The sequence below is a fragment of the Vombatus ursinus genome, unplaced genomic scaffold (assembly GCF_900497805.2).
Source record: "Vombatus ursinus unplaced genomic scaffold, bare-nosed wombat genome assembly UNPS02014830.1, whole genome shotgun sequence".
In the NCBI taxonomy this organism is placed as follows: Eukaryota; Metazoa; Chordata; class Mammalia; order Diprotodontia; family Vombatidae; genus Vombatus; species Vombatus ursinus.
The window spans coordinates 48641734-48669039 of NW_020954608.1; the positions used below are offsets into that span (position 1 = coordinate 48641734).

Sequence of the window (27306 nt, forward strand, 5' to 3'; positions counted from 1 at the left end):
CAATTAACCTTAGAGAGGAATGCACTAGTTGCTAGGGGCTCCTTAAAATACCTCCAAGTATGTGATACTTGAGATGACTTTTGGAGGAAACCCAAAATTCCAAGAGGTAGAGGTAAAGAGAAAGAAAGAATCTCCACACTAGGAATTGGGTGTATTTAGTGAGTACAAAGGCACACAGACAGGAGACGGACTGTTGTGTATAAAGAACAAGTAAATCAGGATACCTAGATCATAGAGTGTGGAGGGAAATCATGTGAAAGATGACTAGAAGAAATCAAGTTGTCAAGAACTTTGCATGCCAAACAGAGGAATTTATCTTTGGTCCAGAGGCAATAGGGGAGCCACTTAGCCTCTGCAATGGTTAGTGTTAGAGCTGGCAGACATGAGACTGCCCATATTTAGGTTATAAGTAATCCAAAGAGCAGTGAAGAGATGTATGGTGATCATGAGTAGGCTGCTTGCCACACATTTCCAATTATAAGCTATGCACAAAGAAGGGCTATAGTGTATAATAAAAAAAAATTATGGAGACCAGTCATTCAGGAAGGTTGAGAAATGACAGATGGACAGATTGGGTACTGTAAATAGCATCACAAAATGTAAAGAAACCAAGTATCAACTTTCTAGCACATTGGGTAGTTCTCGGCGATGATCTGTAGGACAATGTGAACTAAAATCATACAGAATGAGGTGTTGATGAAATGGAAGGAATATCCACATTGATGTATTTCACAGACTCATTATGGTATTGCACTGTCATTAATTTTAAAATCCAGGGCTTTTTCCTCACTGAGCAGAAGTAGTGTTTGTAAAGAAAAGATAAAGAAGAATTTCTATGATTATAAGGAATTGGCCTATGGCAGTACGGTTCAATGGTGACTAGCATGGCTTTTTTTTTATTATTAAGACCTGGGTTCATATTTTGTTTCTAACACATATTAGCTGTGTGACGAAATTCCTAAACCTCTCAGTACTCAAGAAATTCTCAAAGACTAGAAAGACAAGCAAATTGCTCATCTGCATTAGTAGAAGGAGTTTCCATACTGGGAATACATCCACTGATGAAATCACAGGCTTACTCCAATACAAAAAGAGAAAAATTAAGAAATAAATTGGTAGTTGAAGGAAAGACATAACATTTTTATTAGGACAGACTTATACAGTCATACATTCTCAAAGAACTCCACAAGTCCAAACCATCCCTTCCCTGAAACAATATCTCCAAAAAAGTCAACCATACTTTGCTTAAGCATGTTCAGTAATGAAGAACAATAACAAAGACTATAGAATGCCTTTTGCTCAAAAAATTTATTTGTTTTTCAAACACTAAGGATGGTGATTTACTCCATCTAGTTTATAGTTTTTAGTAGAGGTGTCAAAACTCCACAGCTAGTACCAATGGAATATAGTGCCATTAATTGTCAGACTCAGGATCATTTCTTCCTCTTCCTAGACTATCATAGGGGTAGTCTATATACAAAGGTCATCTATATATAAAGGAGTAGAAATGAAATGTTAGCACAAGTCACAGAAATCAAGGCCATAACATTTATTAAAAGGATGCATGCTCAGCCAAGTACATTTTCGAAGTCAAATTTGTAAAGATATCACCATGTTCCTCCCTGGCAAAGCTCCTGCCTTGCAAAAGTAGAAAACTCCAAAGGTTGCAAAAATGAGAAAGGCTAAAACAAAACACTTCCTATCTCTTTTTGTGAAAATTTATGCCAGAGGAGAGGCAGGGATGTAGTAAGAATAAAAGTCATTTAAGAAAGAGATTGGTAGGAATTTTGAGTAAGCAAATAATAAAGCCATTCTGTACTCATAATTATGCATGTACCTGTGGTCTCTCCTGATAAAATATAAAAAGTAATGATTGTTTCTTTTTTATCCTCAGGGCCTAGAATAATGCCAGGCACATAGTAAATCATTAATAAATGCATGTTGATTGATTGGTAAGAAAAAAAGAAAAGGTCAATATTCATGAAACTTGGATAACAGAAATTAAATTATAGAAAATAAAATATTAATTCCTATTCTGGTGGGTCATCATGGGTTAGAGGTGCCCTGGGTTTTCTAAGATCATTGAAGTAAAACTTAAGCTCTAATAGGTTGCACCATGTTGGGAAGGCTTTGAATACCTGGTAACAGATCGAGTGTTCTTTCCAAGGACCAAACTAGTGAAGTATGTAAAGGTTTGTCACTCCTAGGATGACCATGGCAATCATGAAACAATGTAAAACATACAATGACCTTTGGTCCTCAGTACCCCCTCCTCCTCCTGCTTTTGCAGTGTTAGAGTTAGAGTATCAGGAAAATGGGCAGAAGGTAGTGAAAATCAATTTTAAATGATCTAGAATATAGAATTAGTAATTGATTCTACATTATAGACCAGAGCCTATGGATTCTATAAGCTTTAACTTAGCAGTCCCTGTTCTAAATGCAAGATTTTTGTCCAATGATAAACAAATGGATAAATTATTGGAGAAAATCAGTTTATCAATCTTGACATTCTCATTGTAAATGAAATCAAAAGACAGAAGGAAATTGCAGCTAAATAGATAGTAGCAAAGAAATGTGTGATCAAACAGAAGATGACATGGTAATGTGGTGAAAACATAGATAACCAATGGACAGCCTGTGTGCTCCACTAGTATATAAAATGACGTAAAGAAAAAAAAAAGGAAGGACTCCAGTACATCATTTAGAACTTCTGTTGGATTTATAAGATGGCATGAAGGAAAGTCACAGGATGGGCATGCATAGATGGGTGTTAAACTTCATGATTGGCAAGAACATATATATCAATATGATCATAAATTCTTTCATGTATTTTAAGGACAATAATAATAATGATACTTAATTACTAAAGAATGCTTTACAATTTTCAAAGAACTTTTGTATACATTGTCTAATTTAATCCTCAAAATAACCTAATAATGTATCATCATACATCACTTTACAAAAAAGGAAAATGTAGCTCAAAGTTGTTATATAATTTGTCTAGTTTTACAAAGCTTCCTAGTGATGTGGACAAAATGAATTATGCAAAAATCAAATGGGCTGCCCCATGAGATAGTCAGATCTTCAATGGAGGGGATCAAGTATAGGCTTAATAACCATTTGCCATTAATGTGGTGCAGGGGATTTGTTTGAAGATATGGGTTTGGATTAAATGACCTTTTTAAGGCTCCTCCTAACACTCAAATTCTCCTATCTTTTTTTTTTTAGCTAGGCAATGAAGTTAAATGACTTGCCCAGGGTAACACAGCTAGTAAGTGTCAAGTGTCTGAGGCCAGATTTGGACTCAGGTCTTCCTGACTCCAGGTCCGGCACTCTATCCACTGTGCCACCTAGCTGCCCCCAAATTCTGCTATCTTGTGAAATGACCAAGATTCCTGACTTCTAGCCTAATGCTTTAATCATTACTGTGTCCAGAATAAAAAATACAGGATTCAAGGACTGATGTTCTCCCACTGGTGAATTATGTTCGTTATCGCTAGTGATTATCAACAGGAAGTATTTCATTTTTGAACCTCAAACCTGTGTATGGCACTGTGCTAGGCATTATCAGAGATAAAAGACATAAAACATGTCTACTACTTCAAGAAGTATACAGTCTTGCTGAGGAGTGAGGATGTTAATACATGAAAAAAATCACTTCACTCTAAAACAGTCTATATTAACTGTCTTAAGCTGTAGTAGGCATTCAGAGGAGGGAGAGACATTTCCAAATGGGGCAGTGAGGGAAGCCTTCTCATAGGAGATACAATCTGTGCTGATCCTTGAGGGTAGGCAGGCTTTTGACAGGCAGGGAAGTATTTAGTGGACAGCAGCAAACATATTTTTCATCCAGTCCTTTGTAAAGGGGTTAGTCTCTGGCCAGGGGTGGGGAACCTGCAACCTCAAGGCCACATGTGGCCCTCTAGGCCTCAAGTTCCCACCCTGATCGTGGCTATCCAAATGGGTTGGAATAGGCATTGACTTTCTTTAGTATATCCTCAACATCTCTGAGGCAGTGCTCAGCATACAGTGGGTACTAATTAAATATTTTTGACTGGGTATTTGTCTTTCTAGAAGCTTCTAAGTTCAAGATTCTCTCAGATCCTACTCCTTTCCTATTTCCCCATAGTATCTATTGCAGCAGATTTGTAATCTCTTGCTTAAAGAGTTTAAAGATCATTCTGGAGTAGAGAAGCTATTTTTCTACTTCTGTAATTACATAACTGTTTGTGAATAATGTAAGTACATATCCTAAGGGACATGATTCAGCATTTTCCCACAAATAACTTTTTTTACATTAGCACATTACTGAGAGACTACCCTAAGGCATAAGGATAAGAACTTATGTTGCTAATGTACATATTGATGATTTAGGACTCATGTCAGTATGTAAGATCATAAACCTCTAAACACTGTAAACCAACATCAATATCTTCACCATGAATAACAACATTTAAATGATAGTTTGTATTCACTAAATTGTGGTGTACAGAATATTAAAGGAGACAATGAGTTGTCTTAGTTTCATCTCTTACAACCTGTGTGACCTTGGAGAAGTCTCTTTACCCTTCTGGGCCTTGGTTTCCTCAACTGTAAAATGAAAGGAGTGGATAAAAAAGAAAATGTCTCAGAGAACTTAATGAGTTGACTATAGTCATACAAGCAATTAAATAGAAGAATGGACACTTCAACCCTGACTACTGAGGGCATTCATTGTTGATTTCCCTATAAATGCAAAATTGTTAGTCCTCTATTGCCTCCAGAGCTTCCTTACATCCAGTCTGTGGATGTTGTATATTATATCTCTCATGGAACACATGGAAAAGGAGTATCTAACCGCATGATCTTCCCAGATATGACCTTCTCTGTAAGACAGGAGATTCAAATCCAGAGTGGCCGGAAGGAAAATAACCTGTAATTTGTTCCTGGAGAATATGGCATTAAAAAGACCAGTGTTAATTTGAGAAGCAAAATTGTTGATTTTGAGAGGGCAATGGTGATGCATACTTCCTACCTTTTGGGGGAGGAAAGAGGTGAGGCTGGATCCATGAGTTCATGGGCACACGGAGCCCTCCAATAGGTTAATCCTGTATATATATGTTATTAATCCAGATCAAGAATTGTGCTGTAATTTACAAGAGTTTCTTGGGGGATGAACAGGTTGAGATTTGCTGAGTGAGAGCCAGGAAATTCATAGCTGCTGTTCTAGAAGAGACCTCAAAAGCAACCTAGTTCAACCTCTTCATTTTCCATGAGAAAACTGAGACTCCAATGGGTCTAAGTCTAAGTAACTGTCATAAACTCACACAAGTAGTAAGTATCAGAGCTAGGATTTAAACTTAAATAACCTCCAGAATGAGTGCTACTTCCCCCACTCTTTAAAAATTGAGCTACTTTCTTTTTTTTTTTTGTGAGGCAATTGGGGTTAAGTGACTTGCCCAGAGTCACACAACTAGTGAACGTTAGGTATCTGAGGCCAGATTTGAACTCAGGTCCTCCTGACTCCAGGGCCAGTGCTCTATCCACTGTGCCACCTAGCTGCCTATCCCCCACTCTTTAAAAAAAGAAAGATAAAGGTCCTTTACCCCAGTTCCAGTCTCTATTCCTATCCCTGTAAAGGATAGGAATAGAGATTCGACCTGTGATTTCATAGGTAGAGAAAATTCTCCATAAGAGAGCTCCCTATGCTCCCTATACTTAAGTAGGCTGGTATCTTCTCTTAAACATAAATTCTTGGGGCAGATAAGTGGTGCAGTGGATAAAGTGCCCTGCCAACAGTCAGGAAAACTCATCTTCATGAGTTCAAACCTGGCCTTCAGATACTTCCTAGTTGTATGGCCCTGAACAAGTCACCTAACCCTGTTTGCCTCAGTTCCTCATGTGTAAAATGAGCTGGATAAGGAAATGATAAACCACTCCAGTATCTCTGTGAAGAAAACCCCAAATAGGGTCATGAAGAGTTGAACACGATTTAACAAAAACTACAACAAATGCTGTCCAGCTTGCAATAGTGCATTTTTACCAGGTCTCCCTAATTCTGTGGCTGGCTCTCTAGTTGCTCTGCCACAGTGCTTACCTCATCTAAGTAAGAACCTTAGATACATTTCACTTCACCAGAGTACAGTATTTTCATCTTGTCCGAATTGCCATTTATAAAGTTAGATTAAAGATATCACATGTTCTCCCCTCTTATCTTGAAGGTCACAGAAGTGGTTAGATTAACCACCAGCCCTTCCCAAACAGCCAAGAACTCTATAACAATGCCTCAGGGTTTTGAAGAAGTAGTCTCTAACACTAGGAGGGTGGGTTATAAAGGTGAGGAGATAGCAATTTAAATATTAATAATTTAAATAATGTCAACTGGTGATCTTGAAACTACATTCCTACCACATGCTGGCAAATACTTAGATACAAACTTACCTACTGCAATCATCTCTTCAGAAACTTGGGAGAAAGGGAGAAAAAGGAGGGTAAAAACTTTTTTATAAGTAACATTGCTCCAGGACTCCTTCAGAGAAGCTGAGTCAAATGAAACCCTCCCCTACCCCAATTAATAATCTGGAGATTACAGGATAGAACAGGATAGGACTGAGGAGGTTTCTGCATTATTTTCTCTTGCCTAACTTCTCACACCCACCAATAAAAGATAAGAGGAGTGCACCTTTGCCACCATCAACCAGACCTGGATCTCCTGATGTGTGAAGGCAGTTAGCATGGGTCTTTTGATAATCTTTTCATTTACAAAGGCTGCAGATATAACTTACCGCTTATCAAAGAGAGCAAGCAAAGGCCAAGACAGATTTCAGATCCTTGGAATACAAAGGATACCTCCTAACTTCAGGGTCACAGAAGTTTCAGAAGATCACGTCATTTAACCCAAGGGTGAAAATGCCCCATCCATCACGCAACAAAGACAAAAACTTTTAGCTGTGGTTTTCTATGGCAATCACAAGCAATTTTTTTCAGTTGGATGTTATAGTTAGAAAATCAGGGTCTGATTCACCACACAGGCATGTAAATATTGAAATTCTTAAGAAGTCTTTAACTTGCTTTATGGAATTTGAAAAACTGAAAAACTGAAAAACTTTAAGTGAGGGGTGGAGGAAACCCATGTCCTGCATTATACAGGTTTGTTCCAAAAAAAAAAAAAAAAGTTTAGCCACTAATTGTAACATGATCTAGGCAGAATTACAGCCGCCCCCTTCCCCCAACGCCCCTGCAAAGAAACAAAGATCAACACGCAACTGGAAGTTTCAAGCCCTTTTCCCTTTCAGTTTCGTACCTGTTCCTACCACCACCAATACTGTCACCACTCAAACACACCTTCAGATATTTTCTCTGGTTCTTACACCCAATAAGGAATTGTAAAACACTGAAGAGGCAAAATAACCAACCTTTCTCCAAGTTTCCCCGATGTTATGCCAGTGCCTTCACAATTTCACAATATTTTTGCAGTTGATTGACTCCTCCCCTTATTCAAAGCAGTCTTGAAACCAGATTTTCTCCCTTTCCTATTTGCTTATGAAACAAAGGTCTTGCCTCCTGATAGCTTTCCTCCATTCAGAACCTTTTTCCCTCTTTAGACATATTCCAGATCCCACTACAGAGCCCTTCTTTCTGGGTCTATTATTTGGTTTTTAGGGAACTTCCTTTCCCCTACCCAGTTTCTCTCTTCTTGGAATTCCCTAAGAGGTGTAGAGAGAGTAAATCTTTTTAATTTTCTTGTAGCTATAGCATTTTAACAGTGCTTGGAGGAAGGGATAAGGAAAGAGAAGGCTGACCTTAGTTCAGCTGGGTGTAGTGCTAAACAATCAAAGAATCACTTAATCACATAATCTCAGAGTTGGAAGGGAACCTCATATATGAATAAGATCCCCTATACAATATAACTGACAAATCTAGCCTTTATTTCAAGATCTCCAGTGAGAGGAAATCCTTAGGTCCCAAGATAATGAACTTCCCTTCTGGTTAATTCTGAGTTTTGGGAAGTTTTTCTTTCCATAATACCTAAATTTCCCTCTTTGCAAATTCCTCAAATTGCTCCTAATTATGTCTTTTAAAGACATTATCTGACTTGCCTCCTGAACACTCCATCTCTTCAGAGTCCTACCTAAAAGTTGTTGCATAGAAATAAATGTGATTATTCCAGATAAGGTCTGACCAGGGCAGAGGACAGAGAGACTATAAACTCTTTATACTTGGAAGCTGAGCCTTGCAGGGTAGGCCAAGAGTACATTAGTTTAGTTTAGTTTAGTTTTTCTTGTTTGTTTGTTTTGTTTATTTTGTTTTTGGCTGCCATAACACACTGTTGACACCCTTTGAGCTTGTAGTCCCCTAAATAAAAACTCATATTTTTTCATTTGAACTGCTGCCTAGCCACATTTCTTCCATCTGGTACTTATAAAGTCAATTTGTTGAACCCAAGGGTAAGACTTTACATTTATCTCTATTAAATTTCATCTTATTCATTTTGGCCCAATATTCTAGACTGTCAAGATCTTAAACTATCCTTCCCAGCTATGCATCATCTGAAAATTTGATAAGCCTGTCATGTATGCCTTTCTCCAAATCATTGATAAAAAATGTTAAATAGCACAGAACCAAGCACAGGTCCCTGGAACACTTCACAAAAAACCTCCTTCCAAGTTGAAAGGGAAATAGTAAGAAATATTTTTTGGGTCCAGTCATTCAACAAGTTTGAAATCTACATAACCTCTTCATTATCTAGACCAGTGGCCTTTCAAATTTTGATTGTGCACTCCTATCAGCAAAATTTTTTTGAGCACACATACCCAATACATGTATATTTATTTAACTACAAATTATATAATGAATATAATAGGTATTATAAATGTACATAAAATCAGAATTTTAGAAGAAGAGATAAAGATGAAATGAACAATAATTTTAAATTTCTTTATGGATGATTAAAAGCATTTTAATCTTAAAAACAATGTGATTGATTGAATATGCCTCATTAAAAAAAATCTCTATGTTTGTCCTGGGGGATAAAGGGATAGGGGATAGATCAGCCTTGTCAACTCCAGTTGTTTTGTAGTAACTAATTATTTAGTTAATTTAATCAATGTAGCTAGCCAAGCAGGTGAATTTTTTAAGACTTTTATTGAAAGATACACAATAAAACAAGCAAATAACGGGTTCACAGTCAGTGAATATAACTGTTTCTCAGCAAGTTATGTGTCTGTGTAAATATTTGTGATACAAAAACAAAAACAACAAGAAATGAATTGTCTTTTGATTTCAATTCAGCAAAAACATTTTAATATAAATGCATTCCTATTTCTTTGTGTGGATGTAGTTAATGTATGGCATCACATTTTCATGTTCTATTCATTTTGGCTATTTGTATGTGTATGTGAGTATGCGTGTGAAGTGTTTTAATGTGTTTGAGAAACAGCAGAAAGGTCAATTTGGCTAGAATGGCAGTAATATATTAGGTTGGAAAAGTACAAAGGACCCAGATTGTGAAGGACTTTAAATGATGAGCAAAAGAGTTTATAGTTGATTGGAGAGGTAACAAGGAACCACTGAAATTAATTGAGTGGAAAGTGGAGTGTGAACTTGTCAGTGAGACTCATTTCTCTCCAGACTACACTCCACACTTCCTCTACCATCTCCCAGATCTTCATCTTGAAGCTCATTCCAACCCTGAAATTCATACGTTGCAAATAGCTTCCACCCCTCTTCTCCCACTGATTGGATAGCTCCTCCCAAAACCTCCATTTAAGGAGAGTGCCCAGACCAGTCTTGTTTCATTCTTTTCCAAGTTATATCAACTTCCTTTTATGTGTTGTTTTCTCCCTTAGAATGTAAGCCCCTTAAGAGCAGCCCCCCACTTTCTTTCTCCTTATATTTATATTCCCAGTATTTAATACAATGCCTGGTGCATAGTGAGGCTTCAATAAATGATTGTTGACTGACTATATGGAGAATGGATTAGAGTGGAAAGAGACTGGGTACAGGAAGATCATTTAAGAGGCCACTGAAATAGCCTGGGTGAAAGATGATGTTCTGAACTAGAGTGGTGGCTATATGAATGAAAAAAAGAGAATAGATGTCGGAGATGTTGGGCAGATAAAGGAAAAGACTTGGCAACTTATTTGGATGAAAAAAATTAAGGATAAAACAATGGCAGTGAACCTAAGTGATCAGAAGGATTGTGGTTCCCTGGACAAACTTAGGGAAGTTCAGGGAAGCAACAGGTTTGGGGTTAAGGATAATTTAATAATATCTGCCTATTCTTGCCTGTTCATCCTATACAACTCATCCTTCCCCATCCAAAACTAGAAGAGGGAAGTGAGGCCAGGCTTTTACTCACCATTCACTTCCCCAGAATTTGAAGCCTGCCCTCTGAGGGATACCTACTTTAACTGCAAGGTGATCCAGGGGGAATTAGAGAGGAATACAGCAGCAGGATGTGGTATTACACTGGGAGAATATGGGCCTGTACGTGTTGATGAGCAAAAGTAGTTTTATTGGAGACAAACCCCATTACTGGCTATCAGTGGGAGGGTGAGATATGACCTGTCTTCCTACCATCAGATTGCTTTGGCGTCTTGCTTCCATTTGTCTGTTGTTAATCATTTTTCAGTTGTGTCTGACTATTTGTGACCCCATTTGGGTCTTACTTCTTATTCAATAAGAAGTCAATGTGTTTTGTGGGGTATCATAGACAGAATTTTGGGCTGGAAGTCAGGATACCCAAGTTCTATTGCCAGTTCTACCCAGTTCTGACCATAAGCAAATTTGGGGGAGGAATCTGAGAAGGAGTTAGGAAGATACAATCACTATTTTCAAATATGTGAAGGGTTATTATGTGAATTAGAGATTAGATTTGGATAGATATTAATTGAGATTGTTGGGATTGATAAAATTTCTCCATGCCTCAGTTTCTTCTTCTGCCAAAAAAGGAAAGATAATAATAAATTGCCATAGAAATCTCATATAACTGTTGTGAGAATCGAATGAGGCAATAGGTACAACACTGCTTTTCAAACATAAGAAATAATAGCATTTATTCCAGTACTGCTGGTTTGCACCTGAATACTTGTCAGTGGAAACCTGCCTGATCTAACTCTGAGAAGAATGTATAAAAAAACATCAAAATCCTATCTATCTCTCTATTTATTTTTATTAAACCTTGTACCTGTTTGCCTCAATAATAATCAGAGTGGTGTTCCTAGGTTTTGGGAAATGATGGGAGACCTCTGATCTAGACATATGGTATTTCTAGGATGAAGAGTTTAATTGAGCTTAAATTGCCAATTACTAAGAAGTTTTCTTGGATGGTTGAACAGATGTCCAACTGAGCTGAATCAAGTCAGTCTTGTTTTAATTTTGAGTAAGATACTCTTTGTCCAACATAAAAACCAGCCTTCTAACAGATATTTAATACAACTAATGCCTGGCTCTTCGTCCCCAACACCTGTGACATTCCTCAGCTTTATTTGAGAAATTGCATTATTGCTACTACTGAGATATCTATTCTAGAAAGAAATGGACTTTAGTTTTTCAGACTGTCAAATCAGAAGCTTTTGTAAGAGCAAAATGATTCATTCCATTATTGCACATCTTAGAACTTGTGTTCAGAACTATAGCTTGAGAAAAAGGTATTTGTTATAAGCATTCACTTGTTTGACAATTCCGTTCTAAATTTTGAAAGTAGTGCTCCTGTTAAGTACTTAGCTGACAATGGTGTGCCAGGACTCAGTCATGCAAAATAATTATTGTTCACGGTCCTTTGGCTTAAGTCAATAGCTCTGTGTGAAATGCAACATAATGCTGTGATCTAAAGTTTCTAAATCAAAACTAAGGAAAAGGTAACTTTTTAAATGAATATGTTGGAACATTCTCAAAGTTTTCACAGTAAATAGCTAGTGATTTCCTTGGACCCACAAGAAGTGTGATATTTCTAGCAGCAAATCCATCATAGGAATTATGTTAACTTGCATTTATACAGTTTGATAATTGCTTTTAGTAAAACAATTGAATACAAAAAAAGCAAATGATGTTATTGAAGTATTAACAAATAATGTATGCCATTTGTTCTGATGATTATGCTAGGTGACCGAATGGATAGAGTGCCAGACCTAGAGTCAGAAAGACCTGAGCTCAAATTTGGCCTCAGATACTTAATAGCTGTGTGACCGGCCTGTCATTTAACCCCATTTGCCTCAGTTTCCTCATCTGTAAAATGAAGATATAATAGCACTTACTTCCCAGGGTTATTGTGAGGACCAAAGGAAAAAAATCATTGCAAAGTGCTTAGCACAGTACCTGGCACGTAGTAAGCATTATGTAAATGCTAGCTATTATTGTTAAAGCTGTCTATTTTCAATTTTTCTTATATGATGAGTATTAGTATCTCCCTCTCAAATTTGATAACAGAAAGTAGTGAATTCAATAGAACTAACACATTAAATAAATGCTTGGGATTTTACAGTGGCTTGGTGATTCTGGCCTTTCAAGAAATCCATGAACATCTAGCCAGGGATTTTAAGAAAGAACCATGCTTGGCATGATATCAGCTCACTGAAGAATAGGTAATGATTCTACCAAAGCATAAACATTCTCTCTATTGTCTAGTACACCAGGGCTTCCTTTCTAAGACATGTGAAGTGCTAGTAACATCGTAAGACCCTGAATAAATACTTGTTACTAAGTACTTGGCAGTGCTTGGCACAGCACCTGGCAGGTAGTAGGCCTTTAATAAATGCTTGGTAACTTGACACTGATGGAATGAATGAAAAGGAAGATGTCATCAACTTCTAACCGAAAATCCACAAGTCATTGACCTATTGAGTAAGAATACTCTGAGGTTTATAGGCAAAAGTAAAATGTTATCACAAGAACTTATTTAAGAAGTTGGTACACACCGTTTTACGTCTAAGTATCATATACTTAGAGGCAGCTAGGTGGCTCAGTGGTTAGAGTGCTGTGTCATGAAGTCCAGAGTTCAGTTTTGGCCCAAAGTTCAATTTAGATCTCAGATATTTACTAGCTGTATAACCCTGGGCAAGTTACTTAATCTCTGTTTGCCTTAATCCACTTGAGAAAGAAATGGTAAACCACCCCAGTATCTTTACCAAGAAAATCGCACAGACAATATTGACCTGCTATGGTCCATGGGGTCATGAAGAGTCAGACATAACTGAATGACAGGACAACAAGAAAAATTACGTACTTAATAAGAATTTAAGGGTAATTCTCAATTTAGATTACTATGGTTCACTTGTCCATCTTATGAGGTAATAGTTATGTTTAGTTATAATTAATTATTAAGATTAATTTGGCTCCTTTGCAATGCAGCTAATATGGAAATATATTTTGCATGACTTCATATGTATAATTGACGTCATATTACTTGCCTTCTCAAGAAATGGGGGAGGCAGGATGGTTGGAGAAAATTTGAAACCCAAATTTAAAAAAAAGAATGTTAATTTTTTTACATGTAATTGGAAAATACTTAATGAAATAAATGAAAATACATTAAGACATAAATATTTTTCAAAAGAATCATTTGGCTTCTCCACAAAGTCTTACTACAATACTTTATCTTAGCATGAAACTAAGCTGAGGTTCTTAAAGGCTGTGACAGCATATCATGTTGTAAAGATTTCAAGTACCTAAAGAGGAAAGAAAAAGGAATAAGCATTTATATAGTACCTACTCTGTGCCAGTCACTGTGCTAAATGTCTTACAAAAACAATCTCATTTGAGTCAAGATGGCAGAGTAGCAACAAGAGGTAAAGCCTAACTCTCCCAACAAACCACCTCCACAAAGATCTTACAAATGCACCAGACCGAATTCTGATTGGAAAATCCAAGAAAAAGTCACAATGAGTCATTTTTGCCAAAAAAAGAAAGTTTAGGGAGACAGACAGAGAGGTTTGCCAATGGGATCAAGCTAGGAGAGTGCTCCTAGAATGCCATGTGTAGAGCATGCTTGTGCCCAGGGACTGAAAGGGAGCTAAGACTGTGCACCAGGGCAGGAAGTTATTCATCCATTTTTCGAAGACCAATGACATCATGATGTTGGCTTCAGGGTACAGTATGTTCAGCTGTGACTGATCAACCCAATATGAGTTTGGAAGGTACTACCACAGATCTGGCATAAGTTGTCCATTAGAACATTTAGGGTAGAGGTAGCTCTGGATTTATGCAGCTCATGTTTCCATGTTTCATGCTTCTGTGATTCTGCTTTGTTCATGGAGTATAGAACCTTCTTTGGTGCTGGGCAGTCCTCTGCAAGTGTTTCCCCTGTACCAGGTACAAGGGCAAGAAGAGATTCCAGGGGACCCGTAATCTAGCACAAAAGGAAGGAATGGGTGCCATCTAGGGATGGCTGCAAAACTCATGATGGAAAATGTGATGCAGGAGTAAGAACTGAGACAAAAGGCTTGCAGATTACACAGAAACCTTTTGCCTATGTATTCTGATTAGATTCTTCAAGAAAAGAAGAAGAAAGTGGAGAACATGGGAAATAACATCAAATAATATCATTAAAAATGAAATTGATTGTATTTTTAAAAAACAGGAAATGAATCAATAACTCCAAAAAACCCTTGCAGTCTGGCTTCTGATCCCATAACTCAATCCAAATTGAATTTTCCTAGGTCACCTCAAATCCCTAAATTGCCACATTCAAAGGCCTTTTCTCAGTTCTTATCCAGCATGACTTCTATGAAGCATAGAAATGTTGACCACTCCCTCCTCTTAGAAACTTTCTCCTCCCTGGTTTTTGTGAAACTGCTATCTCCTGATTTTCTTACCTGCTTGACTATTCCTTCACAGTCTCCTTTGCCAGATCACCACACATATATCAGAGTTCTATTTATATTTTTATTCCAGAGGCTTTATCTTAGGTCTTTTTTTCTTGGTTTTTCTCTTGATGATCTCATTAACTCAAATGGCTTTATTTACCATCCCTCCCTCTCTATTTTTGACCATATTTTTATATAGTCCAAATCTATACCATCCTCTAATCCCAATTTTTTCATACCATTGTCCTAGCAACACTTATCCCTTGACAAACTGTAGTGTTGTGCTACTTCCACCATCTGCTTCCTCTGATCTAACACACTATTGAAGGAAGTCACACAATTGTGCTGACTCAGTACATTATAAATTAATGTTATCCAACTTCAAATGGGGCCCTCACTTGAGCAATGCCCTTTTATTCCCCCCAAATTCTTTTGCTATATTACTCCATACAAAAGCTTTTCTAATCATTTTATTTTATCCTTAAGTATCCCAAATATTCTCTTCTCCCCAATTCTTCTCTTTTTTATCTATTGGTTCTATCTCTACTGCCTTCAAATATGTCCAAACCCCTCCATCCTTAAAATTTTTCACCACGTCCTACTACCCCGTCAACTTTCATTTTATTTGTCCTCTTTTTTTTAACCAAAGTCTTAGGAAAAGTGGTTTGCATAATCCAACCCCACTTCTTTGCCTTTCACTAACTTCTCAGTCCTTTGCAATCTGCCTTCTTGTCATATTACTCAATAGAAACTATGCACTCTAAAGTTACTTGTGACTTCAGTTGCCAAGATTGGATGGTGGTATATTTATTTTTTCCACCCATCTTTCTCAACCTACCATTTTCAACACTGTTGATCTCCATATACTCATAGACACTTTTTTTTTTTCTCTCTGAGATTTTAGGACACTATTCTCTCTTGGTTTTCCTCTACTTATCTGACCATTGATTCTTTGTCTCCTTTGGGGTTCCTCATTCATATCTATACTTCTGGTGTTGTCCAAGGTTCTGTCTTACACTATCTTTCCTTTTTCTCCTCTCTCTCTCTCTCTCTCTTCTCTTTTACACACACACACACACACACACACACACACACACACGCACCAGCTCCCATGAATTTAATTATCAATCCTGTGCCAATGACTGTCAGATCTATATATTTAGCCCCAGTTTCACTCTCTCAAACCTCATTCCTGGATCACCAATTGCCTAACAACTTCCTTATTTCCGCCAGATACCACTATCTTGTCAATGTCTCAAGTTAATAATCTTGACATTTTCCTGGACTTCTTGTCATTTTTACCAGCATAACGTCTCTTGCATTGACTCCTCTCTATTCATACAGTTGCCGCCTTAGTTAAGAACAACATTGCTTTCTGCGTAAATTATTGTAATGGGCTCCTATTTGGTCTTCGTGCCTCAAGTCTCTCCCACTCCAATTTATCTTTCATACTTCTGGCCAAAGTGATTTTCCTTAAGTACTGATCTGACCTTGTCACTCTTCTACTCAATCAATTCCAGTAACTTGCTGTTACTTTGAAGATAAAAATAGCCTCTTGTTTTCAATTTTAAAGCCCTTTACAACCTGAACCCAAACCATCTGTTAGTGTTCAGTTGTTTCGGTCTTGTCCAACTTTTCATGACCCCATTTGGGGTTTTGTTGGCAAAGACACTAGAGGAGTTTTCCATTTCCTTCTCTACCTTATTTTACAGATGAGGAAACTGAGGCGAAGGATCAGTGACTTGCTTAGGGCCACACAGCTAGTAATTATCTGAGGCCTGATTTGAACTCTGGTCTTCCTAACTTCAGGCCCAGTGCTCTATCCACTGTACCACCTACCTGCCCTCAAATTATCCAGTCATTCTCATTTTAGATCATTACCATTTGAACTTTGTGATCCAGCCAAACTGGCCTTCTTTTAGTTCCTGCTGTAAGAGATAGTTGGCCTATCGTCTGTATATTTTCACTGAACATCCCCCATGTTTGGAAAGTATTCCCTCTTCTCTTTTACCTCATAGACTCTCCTTCTTCCTTCAAAACATAGTTCTGGAACCTGAACAAATGTGAGGCTTACTGAAAAGCAGTAAGGCATTTTTAAAGGTGGTTTAAGGCCTCCACAGTTGCAGGGGCTGCATTATCCATCTCCCAAGGGAAAAGGTCTTAAATTTTGATGTATACTTTCAAAATTGAAGGTCCTCCTGGTGTTTAATAGCAAAGAATGTAGACTGAGGTATCTGGTGAGGTCTTTTTCCAGCAATTTTAAATGTCATTTTCCTCATTGCATAGAATAGAGATTCTAAGCCTGAAAACTAAGGTCTTCACATGGAAAATCAATATTTGACAGAAACAAATATTTGGTAGCCTCTTGTTTCATTGTTTTACTCTATTCCTCAATATTAATATGACTGGCATATGGAGCAAATAAAAAACTTGAGAGAGTTTACCAAGGGGTTTAAATTTTGTATCCTAATGTGAGGAGAAAAATCTACAAGATACAGCAAGTAATCAAAGATTGTCCAGTTATTTTCCAAATATTCAATAATACTAATAAAATCATTAATTATAAATCAGTAGTCCACAATCCATAACTGATAATAGTACTTGTGTACCAAATTGTTTTCAAGCCATGTTCATAATAAACAAGTTTAGAATTGCCATTACCCTGTTTAGAAGAGAAAGGGTGAGAGGATATGGGTGAGTGTCTGCTGTATGAAGAGAATGATATGTATGTATGTACATATGCATATGTATATATGTGTGTGTATACACACATATGCCTTTAACCTTTTATAACATCAATTTTAAACTTTAAAAACTAAGAACTATTTTCCTAATTAATATGGCATATATTTCTCAGCTTATTAAAACTTTCTTATTCCCACATACACTTCTTTTTTTAAAAAAATGGTATTTTACCAATTACATGTCAAGACAAATTTTAGCATTCATTTTTATGAGATTTTGAGTTCCAAATTTTTCTTCCCCCCCTCTCTCCTTTACACCTCCCTCGCTGCCCCTCTTCCTAAAATGGTAGGCAAGTTGATAGAGGTTATACATGTGCTATCATGTAAAACCTATTTCCATATTAGTCACAGTTATGAAAGAAGAAACAGATCAAAAGGAAAAAGAAACCACGAAAAAGAATAAAGCAATTGGAAAAAAGTACTCTTCGATCTGCATTCAGTCCATCAGTTCTTTATTTGGATGTAGATAGCATTTCCCTTTGTGAGTCCTTTGTGCTTGTCTTGAATCATTGTGTTACTGGAAAGAGTTGAGTCATTCATAGTTGATCATCACACAATGTTGCTGATATTGTGTACAATGTTTTCCTGCTGTGCTCATTTTACTTTGTATCAGTTTGTACAAGTCTTTCCAGGTTTTTGTGAAATGTGCCTGTTCATCATTTCTTAGTGCACAATAGTATTCCATTACATTCATATACCAGCTTGTTCAGCCATTCCCCAATTGATGGGGAATTGCCAATATTTTGCCACCATGAAAATGGCTGCTATAAATATTTTTGCATGAATAGGTCCTTTCCCCTTTTTTATGATCTCTTTGAGATACAGACCTAGTAGTAGTATTGCTAGAACAAAAGCTGTGCATAGCTTGGTTGCACTTTGGGCATGGTTCCAAATTGCTCCCCAGAATGGATGGATCAATTCACAATTCCCCCAACAGTGCATTAGGCTCCCAATCTTATTACATCTTCTCCAACATTTATCATTTTTCTTTTTCATTGTATTAGGCAATTTGGCAAGTGTGAGGTGGTACCTCAGAGTTGTTTTAATTTGTATTTTTCTAATCAGAAGTGATTTAGAGCACTTCTTCATAGGCCTATAGATAGCTTTGATTTCTTCATCTGACCTGTTCATATCCTTTGACCATTTATCAATGGGGGAATGGCTTGTATTTTTATAAATTTGAATCGGTTTTCTATATATTTGAGAAATGAGGCCTTTACCAGAGACATTTGTTTCCCAGCTTTCTGCTTTCCTTCTAATCTCAGTTGCATTGGTTTTGTTTGTGCAAAAGCTTTTTAATTTAATATAATCAAAAGATCTATTTTACATTTTGTAATGCTCTCTATGTCTTATTTGGTCATGAGTTCTTCCCTTCTCCATAGATCTGACAGGTAGACTATTCCTTGCTCTTCTAAGTTGATCATGGTGTCACCCTATATGTCTAAATCATGTACCCATTTTGACTTTACCTTGGTGTAGGGTGTGAGATATTGGTCTACACCTAGTTTGTGCCCTACTGTTTTTCCAGTTTTCCCAAGTTTTTTTTAAATAGTGGGTTCTTATCCCAAAGACTAGAGTCTTTGGGTTTATCAGACACTAGGTTTCTATGGTCATTTGTGATTATGTCTTGTGCTGTCTATTTCTTCCTATAACTCACTTAACTTCTCCTTAAAGAATCTGGTCACTATATCACTTGGTACATATATATTCAGTATTGGTATTGCTTCATTGTCTATGGTATCTTTTAGCAGCACCATTTTTATTCCAACATTTTTTATTATTTGTGTCATAATCATTCTCTTCTTAGTACAGATGACATCTCCCCTCTTATCCCGTCTCCCACCCCCAGCAAGAAAAACTAAGGTACTCCTCCCAGAAATGCTTCCTTTATAGGGCTTCTCAGAGCACTTCAGTTTCCAGTGGCAAAGAGATCAGTCAGGCTGAGAAGGACAAAACTGGAGGTGTGTTGGGGGCTAGGGGCATGTAGGCTTTGCAGACAAGGCTAAGAAAGACCAAAAAAAAAGGAATAGATGGTAATGGTTACAGTCAGAAGTTTACAGTTTTGCAGAGATAGCCCACAGCTTGGGCACATTCCTGTGGGCTGCCAAGTGGTAGCAAGAGAATTCTTAAGAGAGGATCTGGGGGGAAATCCCACTAGTTTGGGGCTCTCATGGTTTCGATTCCTCCATTGACTCAGCTGGGGAGGGGGAGGAGGTGAAACAGGAGAGTGAAGCTTTTAGTAAGATGCAGTTTCTTTATCTCTTTTAATTAGGTCTATTTTTGCTTTTGTTTGGTCTGAGATCAGGATTGCTACACATGCTTTTTTTACTTTAGTTAAAGCATAATAGATTCTGCTCCAGCGCCTTACCTTTACTCTGTGCGTGTCTCTCTGATTCAAGTGTGTTTCTTGTAAACAACATATTGTAGGATTCTGGTTTTTGATCCACTGTGTTGTCCACTTCTGTTCTATGAGAGAGTTCATCCCATTCACATTCACAGTTATGATTACTGACTGTGTATTTCCCTCCATACTATTTTTCCTCCTGTTTGTCCTCTCTCTACTTTCACCCCTTCCCTCCTTGACTGTGTTTTGCTTCTGTCTACTACCTTCCCTGGTCTGTTCTCTTTTCTGTCAGTCCCTCCTCCCTCCCCACCGTCTTTACTTAATCCCCTCCCCTCCTGCTTTCCTGTCAGGTAAGATAGATTTCTATATTCAACTGGTTATGTATATTATTCTCTCTTTGAGCCAATACTGATGAGAGTAAGGTTCAAGTAATGCCCATCACCCACCCCCCCACCTCTCCCTGTGCTATAATAGGTTTTTTGTACCTCTTCTTGTAAAACATTTTACCCCATTCTGCCTCTCCCTTCCTACTCTATCCAGTGAACTTCTTTTTCTCATCCCTTAATTATTTTTACGTCATTCCCTCAAATTCACCTTATACACGTACCCTCTGTCTATGTATATTCCTTCTAGCTGTACTATTAGTGGTACAATTTTTAAGAATTACAAGTATCATCTTCCCATGTATGAATATAAACAGTTCAACTCCATTGAATCCCTTATGTTTTCTTTTCCTTTTTTATCTTTTTAGGCTTCTCTTAGACCTTGATATTGAAGATCAAATTTTTTTGTTTAATTCTGGTTTTCTCCTTATGAAAACTTGAAATACTTCTATTTCGTTAAATGACCATTTTCCGCTTGAAGTATTGTGCTTAATTTCACCAGGTAGATGAATCTTGGTTGTAATCCTAGTTCCTTTGCCTTTTGGAATATCATGTTCCATGACCTCCAATACTTTAATGTTGCAGTTGCTAAGCCCTGTGTAATCCTGATTGTGGCTCTTTGATATTAGAATTGTTTCTTTCTAGCTACTTAGAGTATTTTTTCCTTGACCTGATGGTTGTGAAAGTTGGCTATACTGTTCCTTGGAGTTTTTATTTTGGGATCTCTTTCTTGAATGATTGATAGATTCTTTCAATGCTTATTTTGTCTTCTGGTTCCAACATATTGGGGAAGTTTTCCTTAATAATTTCTTGAAAGATGCTGTCCAGATCCTCCTTTTGCTTATGACTTTCAGGTCATCCAATGATTCTGACATTGTCTCCCCTAGATCTATTTTTCAGGTCAGTTGTTTTTACCATGAGGTATTTTATGTGTTCTTCTATTTTTCACACTTTTAAATTTCTTTGATTGTCTTTTTTTTAGAATTTGTGAATTTTAAATTTTTTTATTATAATATTTTATTTTTTCCACTTACATGTAAAGATAGTTTTCAACATTCACTTTTATAAGATTTTGAGTTTCAATTTTTTTCTTCATTCCTACCTTCCCTACTGTCTCCCCAAGACAGCAAGCAATGTGATATAGGCTATACATGTACAATGTTTGATTGAGTACCGATTTCTCATATACTCAATAGCTTCCTTGTTCTCCTCACTTAGCTTTTGCCTTTCCTTTTCTATTTAGCCGATTATACTTATTAAGCAGTTGTTTTCTTTTTCCAAGCTATTGACTCTTTTTTTCATGATTCTCTTGCATCACTCTCATTTTCCCCCAATTTTTCTTCTTCTTTTCTTATATGATTTTAACCTCCTATTTGAGCTCTTCTTTGAGTTCTTTCAGGGCTTGAGACCACTTCACATATTTCTTTGGGATTTTGACCATAGGTGTTTTGATATTGTTGTCCTCTTCTGAGTTTGTGTTGATCTTCCCTGTCACCATAATAACTTTCTACAGTCAGATTTTTTTTGTTGTTTTTTTTTTTGCTAATCTTTTTTTGGCTTTTTTCCTTTCTTTCACATTTCATCTGTGTTCCCAAGGTGTAATGGGCTCTGTCTCAGATGTCTTGTGCCAGGGACTACAGGCCCTGGCTGTTTACCTGATGCTCCACTGATGTTGCCCTGAGGCCCACAGGGGACCTTCATGTCTGGTGCTGCACTGAGAGAGTGAGATGGTTGATGATTGGAGCTAATGGAGGCTGTAGGGGTCTGGCAGCTTTCCTGGTGCTGAGCTTGAGTCCTCGTGCTAGTGTCTGGTGTGGGCTGAGGCCAATGGGGAGTTTTTGTTTCCCTGGACCTGCACTATCTGGTTGCTTGAAACTGTCTGTTTGCCCAGGGCTATGCTGAAATATGTGGTGGTTCTCTGAGCTGGAGTCTACCCATTCTTCTGTGAGGGGTCCCGGTGTTGCCATTTGCCTGCCCCACCACACTGGGGCTCAGAATCTCCTGGTGGTTTGCTCAGGTGGAGTTTGCTGCTAGCTTGCTAGGATGCTTCTGGTGCTGGACTGTGTTCCCCTTTTACCCAGGTGAGACAGACCTTTCTTGCTGATCTTCCAAGTTTCTTGGGCTAAAAGGTTGTTTTACTACATCTTTTTGCTGGTTCTATTGTTCCAGGATTTGTGTTGGGGTGCTATTTTCTGGTTGTTTGGAGGTAAATACGGGAGAGATATGGTGATTTATTGCTTACTCCACAATCTTGGGTACCAGAAGTCTCCGCATATACTTCTGGAGGAGCTAATGTTTCCTTTTCTTTTTTGGTATCCAACTGCAACAATTCATGCAGGCTGTTATTCTCCCATAAAACTTCTGTTATAGAAATATCACAGGCAGGCTTCTCAAGGTCTTTTCTACTTTAACCAAAAACAAGCTAACTCTTAACAAATTGGGGTATCTGTGAAATTAAACATAAAAATCACTAGAAAACTCCTCATACCACTCATAGTGGTCTGAGTCTAGGGAATGAGGATTATATCAGTGGAAGATCTTACAAATTTTATAATCATAAATCATACCCTAGTATAGTAGAACAATAAACATTCTTTATTTTCTAAGGAAGTGGGTGGGATGAAAATAAATGACAAGTAAGAGAAAAGAAGAATAGGTTGGCAGGGTGGAGGTAAGAATTTTTCTTAATATCTCTACACATGTTTATATAAGATTCGCAGAAAATTTGCATACTCATTTTAAGAATTCCTAGAGGACTATATCCAGAGGAACTCTAATAGAAAATTCAGCATATAAAGCAATTAAAAATGTCTCAATCACAATTTCAAATCTATATTCAAAAAGTTCATATCTGATTCATTCTATATCAATATTTTAGTCCCTTTTTAGTTTCCAATGGAACAAATCTTGGAAACAGTAGGGAGAGACCACATCCTGTCTTCTTTCCCTTCTCTCCTCTCCCCTCATGGTAAAGTGAGAAAGATAACACTGCTCAAAGAATCCAATCAGATAAGTTGATAGAAGTTGCTTTACTGAAAAAAAGAAAAAGAAAAAGCCTTTCTTTTTTTTCTTTTTTTTTCTTTTTAATATGTGTTTTTAAAACTTTGGGTTACAAATTTTCTCCTTTCCTCCCTCTCCACCCACCCTCATTGAAAAGGCAAGCATCTCAATACAGGTTATAGATGTGTAGTCATGCAAAACACTTCCATAGCAGTCATGGTGTGAAAAACTATATATTTGCCTTCATCCTATCCTATCCCCCATTTATTCTATTCTCTCTTTTGACCCTGTCCCTCCTCAGAAGTGTTTGCTTTTGATTATCCCCTCTCCCAATCTGCCCTCCCCTCTATCAACCTCCTGCTCTCTTGTCCCCTTCCCCCCTTATTTTCCTGTAGGGTAGGATAGATTTCCATACCCTATTGTGTGTGTTATTCCCTCCTTAAGCCAAATTCTATGAGAATAAGATCCACTCATTCCCTTTCACCTTTCCCCACTTTCCCTCCACTGTAAAAGCCTTTTCTTGTCTGTTTCGTGTGAGATAATTTACCCCACTCTCCTTCTCCCTTTCTCCTTCTCCCAGTATAATCCTCTCTCACCCCTTAATTTTATTTTCCATATATCACCCCTTCATCTTCAACTTACCCTGTGCCCTCTATCTATCTATCTATTTATCTATCTATACATACATATAATTTTTTCCCTCTCACTACCCTAATTCTGACAAAGGACTCATGAGTTACAAATATCATCTTTCCATGCAGGAATGTAAACAGTTCAACCTTAATAAGTCTCTTATGATTTCTCTTTCCTGTTTACTTCTTCCATGTTTCACTTGAGGCTTGTGTTTGAAAGCCAAATTTTGGACTTCCACTTCCGGGAGCCAAGATGGCAGAGTAAAAAGGTAGTCGCTCTCACCCTCCCCTATCAACCTCTAAAAACCCAGAAAATATCACCCCAGAAAAAAACCTGGAACAGATGAACCAGAAGAAATATGGGGTGCAGCAGTGCAGTAGCCCAGGTAGCTAGAGGGATTAACGGGAAAGGCCCCTCTTACCCTGGAGGAAGGGGAGCAATATGAAACAGGAGTCGCCCAGCCAGCTAGTGGAAAGACCCACTTTAGCACACCAGGAGGAGATTCTGGTACCTTGGCATTCTACAGCAAACAAGTCTCCCAATGCCTCAGCAAAAATAAGGGAAGCATCACTACAAAGGGCCCAGGCAGATAAGCACCCAGCAGCATTCCTCTGAAAGGTGCAACCTAGAAAGCAACCTAGAGGTGCCAAAAACTTCCAGCCTTATTGATTCCAGCCCAACACCAGGTAAGCTGTCAGAACCCTGCAGCCTCCAACTGCCAACCAGGAGGAGATCCCGAAGCCCAGGTGGTAGAGCAGGCAAATGCCAACAGCTGTACCTCGAGTGCCTCAGTGAGGGTGGGGTAACCGGTGAAAGCCAGCTCAGAAAACCACCAGGTGCCTTGGCATTCTACAGCAAAGAAGTCTCCCAGTACCTGAACAGAAATAAGTGAAGCAGCACTGCAAGGGGCCCCAGGCAGATAAACACCTTGCAGCACTTATCTAAAAGGAGCTAAACAAAGCTAAAGGAAAGGAAAAGCAGGCAACCTAGATTTACCTGAAAGTCCCAGCCTTGCTGATTCCAGCCCAACACTAGATAAGCTGCCAGAAACCTACAGCCTCCAATTGCCAACATAAGAGGCCCCAGCACACAAAGCCAGTGACCAAGACCTAGGCTCCCAGCACAAGAAGCTTGGTTCAGTGCCCTCTGCTCCCCAGCAGGAGAGCTTAATCTCTTTAAAGGCCAGGGAATAAAGAAACACCATGAGTAAAAAGAAACATACGATAGATTCCTACTATGAAAAGAGTGAAGATCAAGACAGAAATTCCTAAGAGGACAACACTGCCATCAAACCCACATCTGCAACGTCAAAAGGGAAAATGAACTGGTCTGAAGCACAAAAAGCCTTCTTAGAAGAACTCAAGAAGGATTTTAAAAGTCAAATGAGAGAGGTAGAGGAGTCCTTTGAAAGTGCAATTGGCCAACTGGAAAAAAAGTACACTGAAGAAAACAAGTCCCTAAAACACACAATTGGCCAATTGGAAAAAAAAAGTACAATGAAGAAAATAAATCCCTTAAAAATACAATTGACCAATTGGAGAAGAAAGTACAAAATCTAACAGAAAAAAGCAATATGTTAAAAATTAGAATTGAACAAATGGAAACTAATGACTCTATGAGAGAGCAAGAATCAGTCAAACAGAAACAAAAAAATGGAAAAAATAGATGAAAACGTAAAATATCTCATGGGTAAAACAGCCGATCTGGAAAATCAATACAGGAGAGACAATTTAAAAATTATAGGCTTACCTGAAAGCCATGATGAAAAAAAGAGCCTGGACAATATCCTTCAGGAAATCATAAAGGAAAACTGCCCTGAAGTCCTAAAACCTGAAGAAAGAATCCATTGCTCCCCACCTGAAAGAGATCCCAAATTGAAAATGCCAAGGAATATAAGAGCTAAATTCCAAAATTACCAGATAAAAGAGAAATTACTGCAAGCAGCCAGAAACAATTTAAAAATCATGGAACCACAGTCATGATAACACAGGACCTTGCAGCCTCTACGTTAAAAGACCTTAGAGCATGGAACATGATATTCCATAAGGCAAAGGAGCTTGGAATGCAACCAAGGATTAACTACCCAGCAAAAATGAGCCTGATTTTTCAGGGAAAGAGATGGATATTCAATGAAATGGGGGACTTCCAAACGTTCCTGATAAAAAGACCAGAGCTCAACAAAAAATTTGATCTTCAAGTACAAGATTCAAGAAACACACAAAAAGGTAAATGGGACAGAAAGATACAATATGTTGTTAATAAGGGCAAAATGTTTACATCCCTACAAGGGAAGATGACACTTGCAACTCTTCAGAACTGTATTGTTATTATACCATGTTAAAGGAGTATACATGAAGGGGGTAGATGTAAGTTGACTTTGATGTAATGATAAAAAAAATTTAATCAAGTGGGTTAAATGGATCCAAGTAAGTGGATTAGTCTGAGGTAAGAAAATGTACTGAGAAAGGAGGAGGCAGACAAGGGTAAATTACATTACAGGAAAAGACACAAAAACCTATTAGAGCAGAGGTAAAGAAGGGAGGGGGATGAGCATTGTTTCTACCTTACTCTAATCAGATTTGGCTCAAGAAGGGAATAATATAATCAGTTAGGTATAGAAATCTAACTTGTACTATAGGTAGTAGGAGGGGAAAGGGGAAAGAAAAGGGAAAGGGATAATAGAAGGGAGGTGGGACCCAAGGAGGCGCTGGTCAAAAGCAAAACACTAGTGGGGGCGGAGAAGAAAGGAGAAAGAAAAGCATGAACAGAGGAGGGGGGGAAGGATGGAGAAAAAGATACAGAGAGTAATCATAACTGTAAATGTAAATGCGATGAACTCTCCCATAAAACAGAAGCATATAGCAGATTGGATTAAAAACCATAATCCTACAATATGTTTTACAGGAAACACATTTGAAAAAGAGTCACACATACAGGGTAAAGGTAAAAGCCTGGAGCAAAATATATTATGCTTCAGCTGAAGTAAAAAAAGCAGGGGTAGCAATCCTGATCTCAAACAAAGCAAAAGCAAAAATAGATCTTATCAAAAGAGATAAGGAAGGAAACTATATCCTGCTAAAGGGCACCATAGACAATGAAGTAATATCATTACTAAACATATATGCACCAAATGGTATAGCATCCAAATTCTTAGAGGAGAAGTTCAGGGAGTTACAGGAAGAAATAGACAGCAATACTATATTAGTGGGGGACCTCAACCTCCCCCTCTCTGAACTAGATAAATCTAACCAAAAAATAAACAAGAAAGAAGTTAAGGAGGTGAATAGAACATTAGAAAAGTTAGGTATGATAGACCTGTAGAGAAAACTGAATGGGGATAGAAAGGAATATACTTTTTTCCCAGTTACATGGCACATACACAAAAATTGACCATGTACTAGGGCATAAATACCTCAAAA

At 37.8% G+C, this 27306-nt stretch overlaps 1 protein-coding gene across 2 annotated transcripts in view; it reads right to left on the bottom strand.

Moving 5' to 3' along the window:
- MGST1 (microsomal glutathione S-transferase 1) overlaps positions 1-7472 on the bottom strand; it is a 30657-nt gene extending 23185 nt beyond the window's left edge. Inside the window, exon 1 of one of the 2 annotated variants that reach the window (XM_027838708.1) lies at positions 7395-7472. The gene's annotated coding sequence lies outside the window, so the exon portion shown is untranslated. Of the gene's footprint in view, positions 1-7282; positions 7372-7394 lie in introns of those variants that run through there. The other variant, XM_027838709.1, reaches the window with a different exon arrangement.
- Between the last annotated feature and the right edge of the window lie 19834 nt (positions 7473-27306).